General features: G+C 35.3%; 1 long non-coding RNA gene across 1 annotated transcript in view; it reads right to left on the reverse strand.

The window, feature by feature from the left end:
- LOC118935344 (uncharacterized) overlaps positions 1–23,013 on the reverse strand; it is a 461,859-nt gene that overhangs the window by 326,348 nt on the left and 112,498 nt on the right. Inside the window, exon 2 of the long non-coding RNA XR_005033782.2 lies at positions 4,010–4,073. This is a non-coding gene — a long non-coding RNA (uncharacterized LOC118935344). The remainder of the gene's footprint in view (positions 1–4,009; positions 4,074–23,013) is intronic.

Here is a 23,013-nt window from a genome sequence, read left to right on the forward strand (position 1 = left end):
TAAAATTCCTCTCCTTCTTTCTTTGTCCCATGTTATTCATATATTTTATTTTAGGAGCTATTACGTTTCTATTTCTATTGCATTTCTCTTCCATATTTCTATTTCTCTTCACTCTTATTTTTGGTTCTTTTCCTTATTAAATTTGTCATTATGGAGTTGCTATATGATAAATAATCCATTAATAGTTTTCTTGAATAAAAAATATATTTAAACCTTAATGAAATATTCCACTCTCATTTTTTGGTTGGTTGATGATAAAGCACACCAAATGGAGGAATTTCTAATTCAGTGAATTATACTTACTGAGGATAATGTTACCTCCATGTAGGAGACAGTACTGATGCTTATGATATAGCACAGCTAATAAATTCATCTCAACCACCATTTGCCATAGCCCCTTTTAGCTATCATTTAGGTTTCCCCAAAAGGGAATACTGCAAAATATAACTATCAGTTGATATTCTGCGTAATTTAGAATATTTGAATTTAAAATTTGGTCAAAATTTAAAAGTAAAAAGAACTTCTACTCTGGCCATAAAAAGTAAATGAATCAGACATAACTTTCTGTTGTAAACAACTAGAAAACTTAACAAAGCATATGAAATAATTGTTCTCAGACATTAGACCACTGGTAGCCCAGAGCTATGATCACTGAAACAAGGAAAATGGCACACACTCTAAATAATTTCCCTGACTTTCTGTTAAAAGGCACAGTCTGGGAAAAGGAAGCCAAGCAAATCATAGCAGCCATGCAAAGTTAAGGAGACAAAGATCAGAGTTCAACAAAGATTAATTTTCTGGAATTTGTGAGGCAAATTAACAGGGAGGAGGGAGCTATCCAAATAAATGGTTCCATATAGCTATGTAGAAACCCTAATTTTATTTATTCCTTTTTTTCTGAATCCCAAGCTGTACACATGTTGCTGTAAGAAGTCTTGAGGCTGGGTAAAGAACTATTAAGAAAAGAACTACTATTGAAAATTGTGAACTGAATAATTCTGAGAGCTCACAGAGGGTTGGGACATACATAAGTTTTACCAGCCAGGGTAGAGAGAGTTTAATTAACAGTCTGGAGTTTGGGTAGATACCTCAATACTTAGTTAGTAAAGCTAAACTAGCAATAGAACGGAGTATACTTAGCATGAGAAAACTTGAAAATAAACCTAAAAGGATCAAGCTGATCAACAAGACAACTATTTTTCAAAATAATATTCAATATTATTTAAAGAAAACAAAAATACAGAAACTCAACAATATTAATGTCTAGCATCCAGTAAAAAATTACTAGACATGTGAAGCAAAATAATAAGACCAATACTAAGGAGAAAAACAATTGAAAAAAAATGCCCAGAATTAACATAGATGATGGAATTAGTACACAAAGACTTTAAAATAGCCCCTATAAATATATTCAAGAATTTAAAGGAAAACATGAATATTACCATCAAAGGAATGGAAGATATAAAAAATAACACTTATAACACAAAAATAAAATATAATATCTGAAATGAAGTATTCACAGGACATGCAGAATATCAGATCAAAGATTGTTGAACATGAAGACAAAACAAGAGAAACTATGCAAAATGAAGCAGAGGAATAAAAGTAAAAAAAAAAAAAAGAACAGTCTCAGTGACCTTGGGATAATATTAAGACCCTAACAGCTGAAAAAAATACTTAAATAAGTAATACCTAAGTATTTGACCCATTTGAAAAAACCAACACATTCATAGATACAAGAAATTAACCATTTCCAAATAAAATAAACATAAAGAAATCTATATCAAGGTACATCATCATCAAAATTCCAAAAGTCAGTAATCAAGAAATAATCCTAAAAGCATCTAAGAAAAGAACACACATTACAAACAGGGGAGCAAAGATATTAAGTACTACTGGTATTTCATACAAAACAAGTAAGAAGATAATGCAATGTTCTATCATTTATGGGCTAAAGTGAAAAAAACTTTAAATAAGCCCTATTGCCCTGGCATTCTACAGCTAGTAAATATTTATCATTCAAAAGTAAAAAACAAAGATGCTTTTAAGCCAAAGTCAAGAAAAATTAATTTTCAATAGATATGCACTATCAAAAAAGATAAAGGAAATTCTTCAGACTGAAGAAAAATGATCCAAATGTAAACTTGAACGTGAAAATGATCTAAGTTGAAATTTGGATTCATGCAAAGGGAATGAAGACTACCAGAAATGGTAAATGCCTTGGGAAATATAAAAAGGTATTTGGTATTTTTTCCTCTTATTTTGGATAACTTTAAAATATAATTGACTCTATAGCAAAACCACCAATGTATCTGAGATTAATAATATCTAGGGAAGTAAAACACATGACAGCAATAGCACAAAAGAGAAGTGGGGAATAGAAAGGCTTCTATATTATATATTAAGTAATATATTTGAAGATGACTCAAAGTCATCATTATAATATATTTGAAGATGACTCTAAGTGAAAGACAATAGTAGAGATAAAAAAGAATACTCAGAATAATCAATTAAAAGACAAAAGGATGAAAAAAATCAAGACCCAATTTTACCATGTCCATGAAACCCAATTTAAATACTAAGAAACAGATAGTTTCGATGGAAAATAGGTAAAAACATACAGCATGAAAACACTAATCATAAGAGAGCTACAGTGGCTATACTAACATAAGACAGTATAATTCACAACAAGAAATAATTTCAGACATAAAGAGAGATCATATATAATAATAAAAGGTCCATTCATCCAGAAGACATAATGCATAGGTTACACATCTGTGGTAGCCAGTCTCAAAGACAGCTCCACTGATTTTCACGTCCCGAAATTCACCTTTTAGTCTGCACAAGAGATGGCATGTGTAACCCAAAACACAGAACAGACATGATGTCAATTATGTCAGGTTATAAAAAGATTTTTGGAAAGTCCCCAAATATTATTAAATTAAATGATACATTTGTAAATATTCCAGGGGAAATTTTTTAAATACTTTAAACTAAACAGAAAACGAAAAATGATATTATAATTTTTGGAATTCAGGTAAAGCAATGCTTAAAGGAAAATTCATAAATTTAAATGCTTACTTTTAAAAGATATTAAAAACGAATGAGTGAAGCTCCCATATTAAGAAGTTAGAAAAAAAGTTGATTAAATACAAAAAAGTAGAAATAAAAATAAGAAGGGAAACTAATGAAGTAAAAAAATAGAAAAACAATAGAGAACACCAATTAACTAAAGCTGTTTTTTAAAAGAGTCCATAAATTTTATGTACATATACTTAGACTCATTAAGATAAAAGAAAACAGATGATTCATATTAGAAAACTAATAGAAGATATCAATACAGATGCCACACAAACTATAAGGTAATAGGTAATATAATGAACAACTTTACACCAAGAAATTTGGCAATTTATAACCAAATGTACAAACTCTTCCTAAGACACAGGCTGAAATAAAAAGCACTAGGAAAGATCTACTAAATAAATTGCTTTCACAGTTAAAAATATGTCACTCAGAAACATGCCCAGAAGACTTTATTGGCATACTCTATTAGACATTTTACCTTATTATCCTGATAGCAAGACAAGACCAAAAACAAAACAAAACAAAGCAATAGAGGAAAACTTAAACATCTATAGTTCCTATAAACATAGATACCAAAATTCTTAACAGAATGTTAGCCAACCAAATCCAACATTGTAGGAATATACATCATGGCCAAGTAAGGTTTAATTTAGGTGTGTGACTTGGTTTATCCTTCAAAAATCTATCAATGAAATTCAGTATATAACAGAATAAAGGAGAAGGGTCAAAATAATGATAGTTGTAGAAAATGCATTTGATCACATTTAATATTCATTGATTAAAAAAATACTAGGAATAGAAAGTAACTCTTTAAAACTGATAAAGAGGATCTGTAGAAAACCTACAGTTACTTTCATAATTAACTGTAAAACACAGAATATGTTCCCCATAAGATACAAAACAAAATAAAGATGATGGCTCTTACCTCAACTTGGTATGGGATGCTTGCCAGTGAAAAAAGGCAAGAAAAAGATATGAGGCATAAATATCTGAAAGAAGAAGCAAAAACTGTCTTTATTCACAGGTTGCACTATAACTTATTTTCTACAATCAAATAATCTAGGGAAAAAAACAATGTAACTGAAAAGCAAATTTGTCGAGGTCATGGGATGCAAAACCACTATATAAAAATCAATTGTATTTCTATGTACTAGGAGTAAACAACTGAAAAATGAGTATCAGAAATGCTATTTATAAGGACATTTGAAAGATACAATATTTAATTGCAAATTTTTCTAAATATTTATAAGACCTGCACACTGATAGTTAAAAAAACACAGTTGAGATAAAGATCTTAATAAATAGTTATATCATCTTTATGAATTAGAAGACAATAAAACTGGGATGGTAATTCTCACCAAATTTTTCTATAAATTCAACACAATCATAATTATAATCTCAGTAGTCTTTTTTGTAGTATGTGACAAACTGATTTCAAATTTATTATGAAAGCAAAGAACCTGAAACAGCAAAGAACTGTTTTTAAAGTGGAACTACTATAATTTCAACACTGTGTTAATGGTAAGGATAAGCATGTAGTTGAAATGAAAAGAATAGATAGCTTAAAAACAGATATACATCTATGCGGGCAATGATTGGTTGAAAAAGTTACCAAATTACCTCAATGAGTATGTTAAACAAATTTTCATTAAGCAAGTGGATATCTATATAGAAATCTGAATAGCTCAACCCTTATCTTGTACTAAATGAAATATTAATTTGATATAATTATAGACCTAAACACAAAAGCTAAAACAGACTCTAGGATAACATGAAAGAAAATCTTTTGATATTTGGATAGATAGAGAATCTTATATAGGACATAAAAGGCACAAACCAATACACTAACTAAAGTTCAATATATATGTACCTATAACCCAGCAATTCCATTCCTAGATATCTGCCTTAAAGAACTTTAAAAACCTAAGTCCACAAAAAGACATACAAAAATATTCACAGCACATGTATTCAAACTGTCCCACAATGGAAACAACCAAAGCATCTATTATAAGGTGGATAACTAGGTAAAACAAATTACAGTGCATTCATACAATTCATACAATGGAATACTACTCAGTAATTGGAAAAAAAAAAGATTAACTACTAGTTAACCCAATTGGGTTAAAGGAATCTGAAACACATCATGCTAAGCAAAAGAAACTAGATACAAAAGAATGTGTACAATATGATTTCACTTATGTGAAATTCTACAACAAGCAAAATATTCCATAGTGACTGAAAGTGCATCAGTGGATGCATGGAGCTAAGGATTTGAGAAAGGTGATTGACTTCAAAAGGGCATGAGGGAACATTTTTGGGTGATAGAAGTGTTCTATACTTTGGTTTGTAGTGCTGTGTATATGCATGTGTACATTTGTCAAAATTCATGTAATTGTAATGTATTTAAAATAAGTACATTTTGTTATATGTAAACTATATCTCAATAAAGTAGATTTTTAAAGTTTTTTAAAGTTATAAACCATATAAATTAGACCAAAAATCTGACCATTAAAAGCAACCAACAACAAAATAGAATGTTTTAATAGTGAAAGTAATGTTGAGAAATATTTAATTATTAGGATGCTTAAAGCATTGGTTTACAAGCCTACTTATTTTTCAGCCTTTCCTGTGAGTGTTAACTCAGCCCAGTACTTTTAATTCTCCTTGTGTGGTCCTGTATTTCCCTTTAGCTTTCTCATAAGCTGGTATCTAGAACTGATGGAGAGATGTGACAGGATTATCCAAATTCTATTGTAGTCATATATAAGAAAATACATAATACATATGCAATAAATATTTGTCATTACATTTTGAGATGTTAAGTAAGTGCCTCCTATTAAATGAAGTAATTCTCTTTGCCCTGGTGAGGGATGAATGACCCAACCAGAAAAATCTTCATTCAAGCCTATTAATTTTTTTTATGGTTGTGGTGATATGTATCCAAAATAGTTTTGACCAAAATATATGAGTAGCTGCTTTTAGTTAGACATAGTTAAAAAAAAAAAAAAAAGGCAGGCCCAAAAAGAGCAGGCAAGAAATTTTATTTCAGAAAAGACACAGCAAACCTGAGTTATTTGCTATTAAAAATTCCAGTTAATTGAGGGCTAGAAATACAATATGTCTTGGTTTTTAATATTTTGTTTATAAAATTTAACAACAGAAATTATTTTACTTAATCACTTAAAACTGCATTACATTCTGGCACATCGTAATTCTTTTAATTATATGGGTAATTAAGTTGATTAATATGATTTAGGAAGGAAACTAACTAGCAGGGATGCTGGGCACCAAAATCAAACCCACCCCACTCTCTTTCTGCTGTTCAGCTTGCTTGATATCGCTACATCCCCTTTCTCTCACTGTATCGGAATTATACCTGAGAAAGAGACCCTTTAAAGAAGATCTGTTCTCAACTTCAACTTTGACAGCAGCATTCTTGGGCTTTCAGATGTCATTGTATCTCTTATTTTTCTTCATTCCTACTTCTCTTTTGTAATCATCTCACAATGGAGCTTATTGTCATACCTATATCACAGGAGGTACATGGTTCTATTACAAACATGTTTCTATATCGTTTTTATGACTAACTCTAGCTACATCTATGTTTTAATCAGTATCTTCATGATAAACTAAGTCTTTACTTTAAAATGCAGAACCATAAAAACTGGGTTTACTCTCTGAGGTTTGTCCACCAAAATTATCAGAAAATATTACCATTATATGAGTAACACTTTCAATGTCTCTTTATGAGGAGGGTCTCAATTTCATTTTTTTACTTACGTAATGTATTTACATGGAGCATGGTAGATGAGGAATACCCATACCGAACAAATTATTTTTGCACCATATAAAAAAATAATGCAGAGGAAGGGGCGGAAGATGGCGGCGTGAGTAGAGCAGCGGAAATCTCCTCCCAAAACAACATATATCTATGAAAATATAACAAAGACAACCCTTCCTAGAATAAAGACCAGAGGACACAGGACAATATCCAGACCACATCTGCACCTGAGAGAACCCAGCGCCTCGCGAAGGGGGTAAGATACAAGCCCCGGCCGGTGGGAGCCGAGCGCCCCTCCCCCCAGCTCCCGGCGGGAGAAGAACAGGCAGAGCGGGAGGGAGACGGAGCCCAGGACTGCTGAACACCCAGCCCCCGACATCCGGGCCAGAGTGCAGGGCGCTCGATACTAGGAAAACAGGGCAGCAAGAACAGTGAGCAGGCACTGGAGGCTGGGCGACAGAGGACATAAGAAAAGCGCGCGACCATTTTTTTTTTTGCTTTTTTGCTGTTTTGTTTTGGCGAGCGCTTTTTGGAAGTCTTAAAGGGATAGGGACCCCAATACTAGGGAAACAGGGCAGAAAGACCGACCGGTGAGCAGAGGCCTGAGGCTGGCACCGGAGAATAAAGAAAAACAAACAACCACCTTTTTTTTTAATTAAAAACTTTTTTTTTTTTTTTTAATTAAAAAAAATTTTTTTTTCTTTTTTTTTGGTGGGCGTTGTTTTGTTTTGGCGGGTGCTTTTTGGAAGTCTTAAAGGGGCAGGGCGGGTCACTTAATCCAGAGGTAAGGAATCCGGGATCTCTGGGCACCCTAACACCTGGGCTGCAGGGAGCAGGGAGGCCCCTTACGGAGATAAATAGCCTCCCAGCAGCTCCTGCTCCAACGCGACTCCACCATTTTGGAGTAGCTGCCCGAGCCAGGCCACGCCCACAGCAACAGCGGAGATTAACTCCATAGCAGCCGGGCAGGAAGCAGAAGCCCTGTCTGCGCGCAGCTGCGCAGCACAAGCCACTAGAGGCCGCTGTTCTCCCAGGAGAGGAGGGCCACAAACCAACAAGAAAGGAAGTCCTTCCAGCCGTCACTCATCCCAGTTCTGCAGACTATTCCTATCACCATGAAAAGGCAAAGCTACAGGCAGACAAAGATCACAGAGACAACACCAGAGAAGGACACAGACCTAACCAGTCTCCCTGAAAAAGAATTCAAAATAAGAATCATAAACATGCTGACAGAGATGCAGAGAAATACGCAAGAGAAATGGGATGAAGTCCGGAAGGAGATCACAGATGCCAGAAAGGAGATCGCAGAAATGAAACAAACTCTGGAAGGGTTTATAAGCAGAATGGATAGAATGCAAGAGGCCATTGATGGAATTGAAATCAGAGAACAGGAACGCATAGAAGCTGACATAGAGAGAGACAAAAGGATCTCCAGGAATGAAACAATAGTAAGAGAACTGTGTGATCAATCCAAAACGAACAATATCCGTATTATAGGGGTTCCAGAAGAAGAAGAGAGAGGAAAAGAGATGGAAAGTATCTTAGAAGAAATAATTGCTGAAAAATTCCCCACACTGGGGGAGGAAGTAATCGAACAGACCACGGAAATACACAGAACCCCCAACAGAAAGGATCCAAGAAGGGCAACACAAAGACACATAATAATTAAAATAGCAAAGATCAAGGACAAGGAAAGAGTGTTAAAGGCAGCTAGAGAGAAAAAGGTCACCTATAAAGGGAAACCCATCAGGCTAACGTCAGATTTCTCAACAGAAACCCTACAGGCCAGAAGAGAATGGCATGATATATTTAATACAATGAAACAGAAGGGCCTTGAACCAAGGATACTGTATCCAGCACGACTATCATTCAAATATGATGGTGGGATTAAACAATTCCCAGACAAACAAAAGCTGAGGGAATTTGCTTTCCACAAACCACCTCTACAGAACATCTTACAGGGACTGCTCTAGATGGGAGCACTCCTAGAAGGAGCACAGCACAAAACACCCAACATATGAAGAATCGAGGAGGAGGAACAAGAAGGGAGAGAAGAAAAGAATCTCCAGATAGTGTATATAACAGCTCAATAAGCGAGCTAAGTTAGGCAGTAAGATACTAAAGAGGCTAACCTTGAACCTTGGGTAACCACGAATTTAAAGCCTGCAATGGCAATAAGTACATATCTTTCAATAGTCACCCTAAATGTTAATGGGTTGAATGCACCAATCAAAAGACACAGAGTAACAGAATGGATAAAAAAGCAAGACCCATCTATATGCTGCTTACAAGAAACTCACCTCAAACCCAAAGACATGTACAGACTAAAAGTCAAGGGATGGAAAAACATATTTCAAGCAAACAACAGCGAGAAGAAAGCAGGGGTTGCAGTACTAATATCAGACAAAATAGACTTCAAAACAAAGAAAGTAACAAGAGATAAAGAAGGACACTACATAATGATAAAGGGCTCAGTCAAACAAGAGGATATAACCATTCTAAATATATATGCACCCAACACAGGAGCACCAGCATATGTGAAACAAATACTAACAGAACTAAAGGGGGATATAGACTGTAATGCATTCATTCTAGGAGACTTCAACACACCACTCACCCCAAAGGATAGATCCACTGGGCAGAAAATAAGTAAGGACACGGAAGCACTGAACAACACAGTAGAGCAGATGGACCTAATAGACATCTATAGAACTCTACATCCAAAAGCAGCGGGATATACATTCTTCTCAAGTGCACATGGAACATTCTCCAGAATAGACCACATACTAGACCACAAAAAGAGCCTCAGAAAATTCCAAAAGATTGAAATCCTACCAACCAACTTTTCAGACCACAAAGGCATAAAACTAGAAATAAACTGTACAAAGAAAGCAAAGAGGCTCACAAATACATGGAGGCTTAACAACACGCTCCTAAATAATCAATGGATCAATAACCAAATCAAAATGGAAATCCAGCAATATATGGAAACAAATGACAACAACAACACTAAGCCCCAACTTCTGTGGGACACAGCAAAAGCAGTCTTAAGAGGAAAGTATATAGCAATCCAAGCATGTTTAAAAAAGGAAGAGCAATCCCAAATGAATGGTCTAATGTCACAATTATCAAAATTGGAAAAAGAAGAACAGATGAGGCCTAAGGTCAGCAGAAGGAGGGACATAATAAAGATCAGAGAAGAAATAAATAAAATTGAGAAGAATAAAACAATAGCAAAAATCAATGAAACCAAGAGCTGGTTCTTCGAGAAAATAAAAAAAATAGATAAGCCTCTAGCCAGACTTATTAAGAAGAAAAGAGAGTCAACACAAATCAACAGTATCAGAAACGAGAAAGGAAAAATCACGACGGACCCCACGGAAATGCAAAGAATTATTGGAGAATACTATGAAAACCTATATGCTAACAAGCTGGGAAACCTAGGAGAAATGGACAACTTCCTAGAAAAATATAACCTTCCAAGATTGACCCAGGAAGAAACAGAAAATCTAAACAGACCAATTACCAGCAACGAAATTGAAGCGGTAATCAAAAAACTACCAAAGAACAAAACCCCCGGGCCAGATGGATTTACCTCGGAATTTTATCAGACATACAGGGAAGACATAATACCCATTCTCCTTAAAGTTTTCCAAAAAATAGAGGAGGAGGGGACACTCCCAAACTCATTCTATGAAGCTAACATCACCCTAATACCAAAACCAGGCAAAGACCCCACCAAAAAAGAAAACTACAGACCAATATCCCTGATGAACGTAGATGCAAAAATACTCAACAAAATATTAGCAAACCGAATTCAAAAATACATCAAAAGGATCATACACCATGACCAAGTGGGATTCATCCCAGGGATGCAAGGATGGTACAACATTCGAAAGTCCATCAACATCATCCACCACATCAACAAAAAGAAAGACAAAAACCACATGATCATCTCCATAGATGCTGAAAAAGCATTTGACAAAGTTCAACATCCATTCATGTTAAAAACTCTCAGCAAAATGGGAATAGAGGGCAAGTACCTCAACATGATAAAGGCCATCTATGATAAACCCACAGCCAACATTATATTGAACAGCGAGAAGCTGAAAGCATTTCCGCTGAGATCGGGAACTAGACAGGGATGCCCACTCTCTCCACTGTTATTTAACATAGTACTGGAGGTCCTAGCCACGGCAATCAGACAAAATAAAGAAATACAAGGAATCCAGATTGGTAAAGAAGAAGTTAAACTGTCACTATTTGCAGATGACATGATACTGTACATAAAAAACCCTAAAGACTCCACCCCAAAACTACTAGAACTGATATCGGAATACAGCAAAGTTGCAGGATACAAAATCAACACACAGAAATCTGTGGCTTTCCTTTATACTAACAACGAACCAACAGAAAGAGAAATCAGGAAAACAACTCCATTCACAATTGCATCCAAAAAAATAAAATACCTAGGAATAAACCTAACCAAAGAAGTGAAAGACTTATACTCTGAAAACTACAAGTCACTCTTAAGAGAAATTAAAGGGGACACTAACAGATGGAAACTCATCCCATGCTCGTGGCTAGGAAGAATTAATATCGTTAAAATGGCCATCCTGCCCAAAGCAATATACAGATTTGATGCAATCCCTATGAAACTACCAGCAACATTCTTCAATGAACTGGAACAAATAATTCAAAAATTCATATGGAAACACCAAAGACCCCGAATAGCCAAAGCAATCCTGAGAAAGAAGAATAAAGTAGGGGGGATCTCACTCCCCAACTTCAAGCTCTACTATAAAGCCATAGTAATCAAGACAATTTGGTACTGGCACAAGAGCAGAGCCACAGACCAATGGAACAGACTAGAGAATCCAGACATTAACCCAGACATATATGGTCAATTAATATTTGATAAAGGAGCCATGGACATACAATGGCGAAATGACAGTCTCTTCAACAGGTGGTGCTGGCAAAACTGGACAGCTACATGTAGGAGAATGAAACTGGACCATTGTCTAACCCCATATACAAAAGTAAACTCAAAATGGATCAAAGACCTGAATGTAAGCCATGAAACCATTAAACTCTTGGAAGAAAACATAGGCAAAAACCTCTTAGACATAAACATGAGTGACCTCTTCTTGAACATATCTCCCCGGGCAAGGAAAACAACAGCAAAAATGAGTAAGTGGGACTATATTAAGCTGAAAAGCTTCTGTACAGCAAAAGACACCATCAATAGAACAAGAAGGATCCCTACAGTATGGGAGAATATATTTGAAAATGACACATCCGATAAAGGCTTGACGTCCAGAATATATAAAGAGCTCACACGCCTCAACAAACAAAAAACAAATAACCCAATTAAAAAATGGGCAGAGGAACTGAATAGACAGTTCTCCAAAAAAGAAATACAGATGGCCAACAGACACATGAAAAGATGCTCCACATCGCTAATTATCAGAGAAATGCAAATTAAAACTACAATGAGGTATCACCTCACACCAGTAAGGATGGCTGCCATCCAAAAGACAAACAACAACAAATGTTGGCGAGGCTGTGGAGAAAGGGGAACCCTCCTACACTGCTGGTGGGAATGTAAATTAGTTCAACCATTGTGGAAAGCAGTATGGAGGTTCCTCAAAATGCTCAAAACAGACTTACCATTTGACCCAGGAATTGCACTCCTAGGAATTTACCCCAAGAATGCAGCAATCAAGTTCGAGAAAGACCAATGCACCCCTATGTTTATTGCAGCACTATTTACAATAGCCAAGAATTGGAAGCAACCTAAATGTCCATCAATAGATGAATGGATAAAGAAGATTTGGTACATATACACAATGGAATACTACTCAGCCATAAGAAAAGGGCAAATCCAATCATTTGCAGCAACATGGATGGAGCTGGAGGGTATTATGCTCAGTGAAACAAGCCAAGCGGAGAAAGAGAAATACCAAATGATTTCACTTATCTATGGAATATAAGAACAAAGGAAAAACTGAAGGAACAAAACAGCAGCAGAATCACAGAACTCAAGAATGGACTAACAGGTACCAAAGGGAAAGGGACTGGGGAGGATGGGTGGGTAGGGAGGGATAAGGGGGGGAGAAGTAGGGGGGTATTAAGATTAACATACATGGGGGGGTAGGAGAAAAGGGAGGGCTGTACAACACAGAGAAGGCAAGTAGTGATTCTACAACATTTTGCTATGCTGATGGACAGTGACTGTAAAGGGGTTTATAGGGGAGACCTGGTATAGGGGAGAGCCTAGTAAACATAATATTCGTCATGTAAGTGTAGATTAGTGATACCAAAAACAAAGCAAAAAAAAAAGGGCAGTTCCTGTGTGGTAACCTCCAACGAGTTCTACACAAGGGTATAAAGGGCATATAAAAGTGTAGGCAAAGGGTCTGTTTGTGTTTATACAGAGGATCAAAGCCTAACTGGGCTACCCCGAAAATGAACTAAGATAGATATGAAAAAGAACTTCCAACATCAGCACTCTCTGGAAGACTCATGCCAGAAGATGATCATCAAAAAACCCCAACAAAGATCCACGCACTGCTACTGCAGTAGATGCACTCATCCCACCAGTTCCTGGACTTGCCATGGGAATGAGGAAGGAGATATCTAAGCTGGCCTGTGCATACAGTAAAACAACAAATTTGACTGGATCTATACTGTTGGAACTCAACCAAGAATTTGGAGAAGTGCAAATTGTAGCGCTCCAAACTCTTACAACTACAGACTATTTACTGTTAAAAGAACATATGGCATGTGAACAGTCCCCAGGAATGGGTTGTTTTAATTTGTCTGATTTCTCTCAGACTGTTCAAGTTCAGTTGGACAATATCCACCATATCATAGATAAGTTTTCACAAATGCCTAAGGTGCCTTAATGGTTTTCTTGGTTTCACTGGAGATGGCTGGTAATTACAGATATGCTTTGGTTATGTAACTATACTCCTATTATGTTAATGTGTGCGCAATTTAAGTAGTAGCTTAAAACCTATATATGCTGAAGTTACTCTACAAGAAGATATGTCAAAGAAATAATCAATCTTCCCATGTTTTCTTCCGCCTGCTACTTCTATAGCTTTTCTTCTTCCTTCCTAATTACAACCCTTAAATAGAATTCGTGCCTCATATCAAATTTACCGAGTATCATAACTCCTCCAAGTGGTAAAGATACCTCAAGACAAATGCTGGGCATAGAAGCCACAGGGCATAAATATGCAAAGAAGTAAAAAGCTAACCTTTTCAAACAATAAGGCTTCCCTCTCACTTACCAACTTCACATTTCCCTGTATGGCCCCGGAAGATGACTGGTTAGCCAGAGACGGGTAAGATTCCTCAAGGGAGGAACAACCTAAGACAGGCACAGTCGCAGGGGGCCATCAGGTGAGAAATTGGGGATCAACAGAGGTGAGGCTTAGAACCTCACCCCCCCTGTTCTGAGAGAAATCTTCTGCATACGTGGATGTTTTATTGCCCTGGTCTAGCTTGGATTAACACATAGTCTACAGGCACACACCTGATCATCTACATTTGCTCTCTTACAACACTAAACTATGTTTTCTACCTTTATCTTGTATCTACCTACCACTTCAGCATTTTATTAAAAATAATAATAATAAATAGAGAAATGTGGTATCCACATATAAATCAAGTATAAAAACCAAATGAGTATTCATATTTGAACTGACTGTTTAGAGTTCATAATGCATGAGCAAAACCAAAAGTTTCTGTGATGACTGCCCTTGTACTCTTCACCATGTAACTTATTCATTATGTAAGAATTTGTTCTACATGTAAGAACTTGTTTGTTATGCCTCAGAAGATTGGAGACTGACGAAAATTAGGCTTGGGGTGGATTAATGATTGTGCATTGAGCATTGACTCTCCTATACAGAATTTTATTGTCGTTAACAACCATTTGATCAATAAATATGAGAGATGCCCTCACACACACACACACAAAAAAAAAATAATGCAATGTTATTGTTTGCTGCTTTTATGTATTTTTATGCATATAGTATTGTATATGTACTATACAATTTCATATACACACCTATGTACTTTGTAATCACTAAGTCTCTTGTGTTTTGGAAAGTCTTGTTAATACAGGCACTGACTAGTGGTTCCAGACTATCTTTTCAGGAATGTTTATATAAATGAACAACTTTGTAAGACAGAAATTAAGACTCTCTCGCTAGAGCAAAGGGCAGAGTTTTTTTTCTTTATTACAATAAAAATAATGTCTCCCTCCCTCTATGACAAAGTCGGTCATGCTACCTCCCATCAAAAAAAGATTTGCATTCCCTCACTCAGGAATTCTCCTTTAAGGCTCCAATGTGCAGGTATCACCTGGGCCTCTTTTCATCATCCAATGGAAATGCTCCAGCCACTGCTACTGCTCTGAGTAATAAACTGTCCTTTTCTTCCGCGTCTTATTTCTGAGGGAGTTATTCCTGAATCCTTGCTGTTGGTGAGGTTCCTTCAGTATAAGGAAAGTAAGAAGCTATCATGGAAGAAAAGATTAAAAAAAGAAAACCTAGAGCAGACTTGAGGCAGGTGGGGTGTTTTTGGTTTTTTTTTTTGCCTTTTGAAGTTGAAATTTCTACAAATTCCTGCTAAATAGCAATAAAGGGGTTCCATATTTCCTTTCAGAAGAACCACACCCCAACTGCAGCACCAGGCTCAAGTTGCTGTCCATTGTTGAATATCTACCTAAAACAGGTAAATCATGGTTATATTCAGCCGCTCAGACTCCAGTGCTTTGTGTACCGTAGCAAAAGAAGGTACAAATTTAATGACTTCAGCAAGATTACACAAATACTTGGTAATTGGTAAGCAGCCGCATACTTGGTAGTTTGTGACAGTCTCATTTTTGCCTCAGTTGGCAGTTAGTGGCTGTGAGAGACCATGCCTCATGAACATGTCCCTTCTCCCCTACCAGGACAGAGACGGTGGTTGGAGCATGGCTGCCTTTAGCTAGAAAGGCTAAGAGGGCAGAAGACAAGCTCACTTAGCCAGTGTCAGTGGAGGAGTAGGTGGTAGAACACAGAACTACCAGAAACAATTGTATGAGCAGCAAATATCAGGAATGCTGTTTGTGGATCTACAGATTTATCAACCAGAAGGAAAACTGTTAACCAAATAAACTTATGTATATATTATGCATAATAACTCCCGATCTAACTTCAAGAAGAAGTTCTAAAGTATAAGGACTCTTCTTTGAGTTCTCTGTGCTTCTTTTCTTTGCGGAGAATTTGGGTAGAGGGTTAGCTTAAGAGGCAGGAACCCATAAAGATTAAATTGATCTATTAACCTGCATAATAAAGTGAGTGAGATCTCAGTGAGTTAGTGATCTGGTCAGAACTCTGAGATAGGTTTCTGGGAGTAGCTGCCATACCTGTGAAGTAAATTAATAGGGAAAGTTACAAGAGAGGATTTTCTAGGTCTTCACAGCATGGCAAGAGTTCACTTTTCCCTTTGCCATTTGGAGAGACTGAGTAAAGAATTTAAATACCTATTTTTAGGTTTGAGTTGCTCTACTCTTTCTCTGAATACATTATGCCAAGACTGAATCTCTCTTTAGGTTAAATTTGTTATTAAGGTATTTTTTCCTTTAGTTCTTAATGGGAAATTGGAATTTTGAAGAAAAAAGAATCTGAGGGGGTTTGGGTCTCCATCCAAGTGAGTATCATTTTTATAATAATATGTTCATTAAGAGCTAAAACTATAATAATCACTGAAAGACAGCTGAGTACAGTGAAAACTAGAGAAGGTATAAAAAAGCGGCCTATTCTTTAGTTTGTTTTACTTCCTATTTTTTTGGCCAAATTAGTTATAACCGAATTTATATAAATGAAAATTTAGTAGTCTTCTATCAGGAATTAGAAGTTACAATCTTTTACTCTGCTATTTACTTTGAAGACATTCTTTAATCTTCCTGCCCATTTTAGAAGAAATGAGACTGTTTTCAGCCCATTTTACTGCTGCATAAACTGAGGTTTAAAAAAAGTAGAATAAGTCATATGTTGATATTAGTGTGAACCTTGGAATCTGAAATTTGACTTTGTCTCTGAACTAATAGAAAATTTAACCTCCCATTAATAACATTTAATTGACAACTCTGTGGCACTATTATGAGAATGCATTTACAATTATATTTAATCTACTATCAAATTCTAACTCATGAATACAGAAGCAACCCCTATTTGAAATGCTAATGATGCTGTTTGTGATATATTATGATATTTATGATTCTGGAAAGTTAAATATGTGTCATTCAAGATGTCACACATAAATATAGAAATGAATCTAAATGAAGGTTTTTTTTTTAATCACCAACTCAGTTACAAATGTATTAAAGATAGATCTTTAAAAATTGCCTTCTAGAATAAAATGTGAATATATTACTTGTGTTTACTATTATTCCAGGTATATGAATTAATTAGTTATCAGACATACAGTATTTGGTTATTTTTACTATGAAACTGAAACCTGCCACATTGTTTCTTTTAGAAATGCAGGTAACTGTAATCCAATGACTGCCTTTGTTCCAAGCAATGGATTTTAATAACATTTGGAAAATGTAATTAATAATAATTACATTATTGCAACTGCATGGTATTAATTACAATTACACTATAATAAAGAACTCTAATTCCATTTAGAAAAAAAATGAAGTGATTTTTAAGCTCAAGGCATTCTTTTAAATCCTAAATTTTTTTTTTAATTATTGCTATTCTCTTTAGAGTAAGTATATTTTCTTTTTACCCAGTTGACCTCATGGTACCCTAAATATATTGTATTTTTTACTTAATATTCAGCTTTGACCAATAGAAGAAGAGCCAAATCAATCAGAAGAACAGATAAGTTATTTTTGTTTGTTAAGAGGTAAGGATGGGTTTTTATTTTTTTAATTGTTGATGTATTTGATTGAATTGACCAATTACAACAGTGCAGATGGCAGAAAATGTTTTAGTCTCCAAGTACTGTAAAGAGAAGTAAATTTGTTTGAAGATGGGCTCTAAGTTTTTAGGGCACTTACTTTGATGAATCAGGTTGATTTTGGGATGTGTTTGAGTTTATCCTGAGATGCAAAACTTGGGGGCTTATAAATGAACAGTAAAATCTTTGGAGATAAACTTTTTAAAAAAAACCTTCATATAAGGGATATGCTAATTTTCACCCACTCTCTGGATTGTTTAGTAAGTTCTGGAGCATCAGTTCTTAAATCTATTTCACAGTATATCCAGATATCAGGTTAACATATCTTAGAACAACAGCTTCTTTGCAGTTCTCCATACTATAAATTCTAACCATTGCAAATATCCTCATAATTGTAGGATAGGATAATTTCAGCAATAGTGAATTAGAGAGAGAAGAAGACTTTTCCTTTATTCTTATCAATTCCTGTCTTGGAGTTTTGAAAAGATTTCCTCATGACACAAAAGCTAAATGTGCATACTCAATATCCTATCAGGTTATGTAGCAGCATGCACAAAATAATTATATTATGCCCTCAAGGAAGTCCTAAACTAATAGAACAAATAATATATGAAAAGGTGGAAGAATTGATAAGACTAACTTTGGATTCAGTAGGGATTCGTATTTTTAACTAGTACCCTAGTCAATCATGACACATGAAATTCCTTGACTGTACTTCTAGAATTACTGAACAAGGTACTAAAGCTGTCACGGTCCACTAGAATAAATGAAGATGTAGTAGAAAAGAGAAACATAATATCAAAAAAAATACTCTTGTGAAATAGAGCAGTTTATGCACAAATAAAAATCTAGACTATGAGATAAGAGTAATGGAATGTTGAGGTCACCAGAGTTCATCTTATTAAATAAGCAGATTTAAATCTACCCAGGCATCATCTTAGATTCTTAGAGCATAAAGGATATTCCAGAATTTAGAAATATGTATTGGCTGGAAATGGATATTTCTCAATTGTGTCACATGTAGTCATATGATCTGAACTTGAATATATTTCAAATGCTCCTTTGATTTTAACACTGCTGTTATATAGCTTCTTTGAGGAAAACACTAATTATCTATCATCTGTATTTACTGTGATACGAAGATGCTAATTAAAATACAGTCTATGTTTTAGAAAATGATCTGGCTGTAACTACTGGGTTCTGCTGTCAAGGTTGTTGGCTAATTTAACTAAGCAGATGACTTCCTTATCCACAACTTCAGAAAATCTCATGAAGTTGCATGTTAGAGAGACTCAATCCCTAATTAACCAGGTAAATGATGAGTAAAATGTTGCTTATTTGGCCAACAGGAAACAATTTACTATGCAACCATACAATATCTTTCAAGCACAACTGGCTATGTATTTTGTAGGTCCCACTGTAATTTGAAAATGCAAGACATTTCATTCAAAAAAATCTTAAGAATTTCAGTACAGCCAGAACATTAAACCAAGTGTGGGGCCCCTCTGAGCATGAGGACTCTGTGCTATTGTACAGGTCACACGCCCATGATGCGAACCCTGCTGCCAAATGTATGAGTCACAAATGTGGAAAATTCTTGGAATTTTGGAAAGATGGCTCAGTTACTATGTTAAAAAAAAAGTGATATAGATGAAGACTATGCATCCAAGAACCAGTTGGGAAAGTTGTGATAATTATGTAATTAAAATACATGTTCTAATGGCTAGTGACATGTTACATATATTTACTGTGTAAGGGGAATGCTGGGTGGCTTAATAGACATGACTAATTGAAATGATCTGAATAGTACATAGCATGCACTCTGACTAGTTTCTACAACTAATTTAGAATTCAGCAGAATAATGTGAAGACTTTTACTACTTAATTAAACTTCTGTAATGCCTGTTTTACCAAGATGAATAAAATACATAAATTGTATGAGGTGACATCTAATGCACACAAAAAAAGAGAAATGTAAAAATCAGAACAGTGGGTACATTAAACTGATTCTTAATAATTGAAACCAATTTAATCATTTGAGATTATTTTATTCTAGCTGACGTAATACTGTAGCAGTTATATTCTAATTATAACCTGTTTCATTTTACTCTGCCTTTCTAGTTAATTATTACAGTCAATTTGTAAAATGACATGGTTTCACATTTGCATAGGTCACTATTAAATAAATGAATAGCTGAAATTACTCTAGCATTGAAGTGTCAACTTTGGTGGAAGTCAAGAGGACTTCAAATGTTCTTCTAACACTCCTTAATGTGTTAATGACCACTATTAAACTGCAATTAAAAGGCCAGGAAAAAGCATGAAACAGTTAATAGAAAAATAGCAGAGACACAATTAAAACGATTCTGGATTTTTTTTTTTTTTGACTGATAGAAAATAAAGTGATATGCTGTAAGAGTAGTGTGAATCTATTTCCAACTCAAGGCAGAGTTGACAGTTTAATGATAACAAATCATAGCCTGCCTTTTTAGGGAGCATTGAACATCAGCTTAAAATTAACATCAGTAGTAAACAAGACAATGTGGTGATTTTACCTTGTATTTAAATTACTACTTATTATGGTACTAAATAATAGCTTTAAATAACTTGGTGTCCAGATTACTGATATACAGTCTATCTGTGTGAGAAAAAGAGAGACAGCACTGAAAGATATGTTTAAGTTTTTGTCATCCTAAATAAAGGATAAACGTATGTCTTCACTGTGCAGTCTTGTTATAGTTGTCTGTGAAACCTTTTGCTGAGTCTGTTCTACACTGAAACCCTAACATTGTCATTAGAATATTTCACTCAATATAGACTATATTTCTAAGTACCAGGAACTTTAACTCAGGAATGCACCAGAATAAAAAACTTAATTAAAATTATACATAAACATTCAACTTACAAGAAGCATCTCAAAACCAGAAGACACTAGACACTTAAACAAAGGACACTTTCAGAAATCATAACATGGGTAAAGTTTTGTTTGTTTTTCACCAATTTACTCAAATCACTTTCCTCTGGTCCTGGGTTTTACAAAATGTGAAAGTCACCTAAGAAACTTCTTATTAGATGTTTTTTTTACTGAGTACAAGACAGGGATGCACCAAAATGTTTGTGTTAAAGTATCCTTTAGTACATTTACCTATGGGCATGGAGGCTAACTGTAGTTATGAATACAAATGAAGAAAGAGAAGGGTAACATGACAATTACCAGGTAACTTAAGTATGGATCTATACCCAAATAATATTTGATTGTGTATATGTACCACATCTTCTTTATCCATTCATCTACTGATGGACACTTAGGTTGCTTCCATTTCTTGGCTATTGTGAATAGTGCTGCGATAAACATAGGGGTGCATATGTCTTTTTGAATCTGGGATCTCGTTTTTTGTTTTTATTTTGGTAGATTCCTAGGAGTGGAATTCCTTGGTCAAAAGGTATTTCTATTTTTAGTTTTTGAGGAACCTCCAAACTGCTTTCCACAGTGGTTGAACTAATTTACATTTCCACCAACAGTGTAATAGGGTTCCCCTTTCTCTGCATCCTCGCCAGCATTTGTTGTTGTTTGTCTTTTGGATTTTGGCCCAACTAAATGGTGTGAGGTGACATCTCATTACAGTTTTAATTTGCATTTTCCTGATGATTAGCGATGTAGAGCATCTTTTCATGTGTCTGTTGGCCATCTGAATTTCTTCTTTGGAGAACTGTCTGTTCAGCTCCTCTGCCCATTTTTTAATTGGATTATTTGCTTTTTGTTTGTTGAGGTGCGTGAGCTCTTTATATATTTTGGATTTCAACCCTTTATCGGATCTGTCATTAATGAATATAGTCTCCCATACTGCAGGATGCCTTTTTATTCTATTGGTGGTGTCTTTTGCTGTACAGAAGCCTTTCAGTTTGATGTAATTCCACTTGTTAATTTTTGCTTTTGTTTTCCTTGCCTGGGGAGATATGTTCATGGAGAAGTCGCTCATGTTTATGTCCAAGAGATTTTTGCTTGTGTTTTTTTCTAAGAGTTTTACGGTTTCATGACTTACATTCAGGTCTTTGATCCATTTCAAATTTACTTTTGTGTACAATGATCCAGTTTCATTCTCTTACATGTAGCTGTCCAGTTTTGCCAACACCAACTGTTGAAGAGGCTGTAATTTCCCCATTGTATGTCCATGGCTCTTTTATCATATATTAATTGACCATATATGTTTAAGGAAATATCTGGACTCTCTATTCTGTTCCACTGGTCTGTGGCTCTGTTCTTGTGCCTGTACCAAATTGTTTTGATTACTGTGGCTTTGTAGTACAGCTTAAAGTTGAGAACTGAGACCCCCCCTGCTTTATTCTTCCTTCTCAGGACTGCTTTGGCTATTTGGGGTCTTTTGTGGATTTGTTCCAATTCACTGAAGAATGTTGTTGGTATTTTGATAGGCATTGCATTGACTCTGTAGATTGCTTTAGGCAGGATGGCCATTTTGACAATATTAATTCTTCCTAGCCAGGAGCATGGGATGAGTTTCCATTTGTTAGTGTCCTCTTTAATTTCTCTTAAGAGTGTCTTGTAGTTTTCAGGGTTTAGATCTTTCACTCCCTTGATTAGATTTATTCCTAGGTATTTTATTCTTTTAGATGCAATTGTGAATGGAATTGTTTTCCTGATTTCTCTTTCTGCTAGTTTATCATTAGTGTATAAGAAAGCAACAGATTTCTGCATATTAATTTTGTATCCGGCAACTTTGCTGAATTCAGTATTAGTTCTAGTAGTTTTAGAGTGGAGTCTTTAGGGTTTTTTATGTACAATATCATGTCATCTGCAAATAGTAACAGTTTGACTTCTTCTTTACCAATCTGGATGCCTTGTATTTCTTTGTTTTGTCTGATTGCCATGGCTAGGACCTCTAGTGCTATGTTGAGTAGCAGTGGGGAGAGTGGGCATCCCTGTCTTGTTCCCGATCTTAGAGGAAAAGCTTTCAGCTTCTCACTGTTAAGTATGATGTTGGCTGTGGGTTTGTTGTATATGGCCTTTATCATGTTGAGGTACTTGAGCTCTATACCCATTTTGTTGAGAGTTTTTATCATGAATCGATGTTGAATTTTGTCGAATACTTTTTCAGCATCTATGGAGATGATCATGTGGTTTTTGTCCTTGTTTTTGTTGATGTGGTGGATGATATTGATGG

This window comes from Manis pentadactyla, chromosome 7, assembly GCF_030020395.1.
Source record: "Manis pentadactyla isolate mManPen7 chromosome 7, mManPen7.hap1, whole genome shotgun sequence".
Taxonomy (NCBI): Eukaryota; Metazoa; Chordata; class Mammalia; order Pholidota; family Manidae; genus Manis; species Manis pentadactyla.